We start from the raw sequence: 1,555 nt of genomic DNA, 5'->3' as shown, positions 1-1,555 counted from the left end.
AGTCGCCAAATTTCAACAAAAATGATCCTACCCTTCTCCCTTCCTCCCACCCCATCCCTCCCTCCACCCCCTCACCCCCCAATAATACACCAGTAACAGCCAAAACTACACACATGCTATGCTGTAAAAATGCAGAGTTAACACTATTGGGAAAAAGGCTGTGGGTTGTAGAGATGCTCTTTGAAGATCTACAGTATTTTTTTGCTCTCCCACACACCACTCCGCAAGATTTGTCCTTCATAGAAGGCCCTTTGATTTTCTCAGCAAAGTGCAGAATGGGTTGCCTTGAAACTTTTCCCCCCTTTCCCCTCCACTGGGATGGGTGTGCAAACTACACAGCATGGAATGGCTTTAAAAGTACTTGAGCTGTGAGAGCGCACAGAAATTATACTGGCTCTTCAAAGGACATCTTCTCAATCCACCTCTATGGAGTCAAGACAAGTAGAACTCCTTTCCTCCCCCACTTTAAACCCACCATCAGAAATGACAGGGGCTGTTACTCAGTTGAGTTAATTCTTGTCATCTTTTTTGTCATCATCCTCTGAGGGGTAGGAATGCCATGTCAGCCTTTCCTCATAGAAGGATATGACAACCTCTGGGCACTTGACATTGGCTTCCTTGGCAGGAACCAGATCAGCCTCAACAGAGTTTTTCCATTTCATTAGGAACATGAGTTCTCCACTGGAGTCTGTAGCTCCAATAATCCGCTCTGGCTCCAAACCCCCAGCAAAGCCTCATGACTTTTCTGATTCTTCTTCTTCTTTGATTTACTCTCCTCTCCCTTATCTTCAGAATCAGAGTCAGCTTTGTGCTTGTCTCCCCCTGACTTATCTGTCTCATGTGCCATTTTCTGTGACTGTAGAAACTCAGCAATGAGGTCAGGACAATCCAGGTTCTCTTCTGGCTGCCATGTGTTGTCCTTATCTGAGAAACCCTTCCACTTCAGGAGGTACTCCAATTTGCCTTTTACCACTTGACAGTCAAGAACTTTTTCTACCACAATATTCCTCTTCCTCTTCCTCTAGCACCTCTTCCACTTTCTTCTTGTTTTGTTTTTTCCCCATAGTGCCCGCCAGCTTTCTGGTGTAAAGGGTGATGCTGCAACAAAAAGAAATAGTACTGGGAAGCAGATGTGGCTCAAGCAATTGAGCTCCTGCCTACTATGTGGGAGGTCCTGAGTTCAGTTCCCTGTGCCTCCTTAAAGCAGCACCTAAGAACCCAAGGGGAATTGGTACCATGCTACTAGCATATCGCATCGGGCGAGCGGGAGAATGGCCCCAGAAAAGGAACGATCTGGATGACCGCGGGTGAATTCCTCACTGAAGGGGCATACTGAAGGCCCCAGCCAACCACCCTCCCCTCTACAAAAGATCTTCCCAGATCTATCTTAAGCACCTGTTTGAGGGCCCAGGAGACCAGAAGAGTATCCTGCAATATCCTTGAAAGTATGAAAGGAGGAGATGCCCATCTGCAGAAAGGATTCATGAGTAGAGCCCTCCATGCCATGGATATTTGTGCTCATGGCACATTCCATTTTTCCATTGGGAAAAAAAAA

At 46.6% G+C, this 1,555-nt stretch overlaps 1 pseudogene; it reads right to left on the bottom strand.

Annotated features, from left to right (window-relative positions):
* Positions 1 to 464: 464 nt before the first annotated feature.
* On the bottom strand, positions 465 to 1,107 carry LOC101414451 (chromobox protein homolog 1 pseudogene; annotated as a pseudogene).
* Positions 1,108 to 1,555: the final 448 nt, after the last annotated feature.

This window comes from Dasypus novemcinctus, chromosome 4 (genome assembly GCF_030445035.2).
Source record: "Dasypus novemcinctus isolate mDasNov1 chromosome 4, mDasNov1.1.hap2, whole genome shotgun sequence".
Taxonomy (NCBI): domain Eukaryota; kingdom Metazoa; phylum Chordata; class Mammalia; order Cingulata; family Dasypodidae; genus Dasypus; species Dasypus novemcinctus.
Note: the sequence above shows the minus strand (reverse complement) of the source record. Positions and strands in the feature narration are given on the sequence as shown.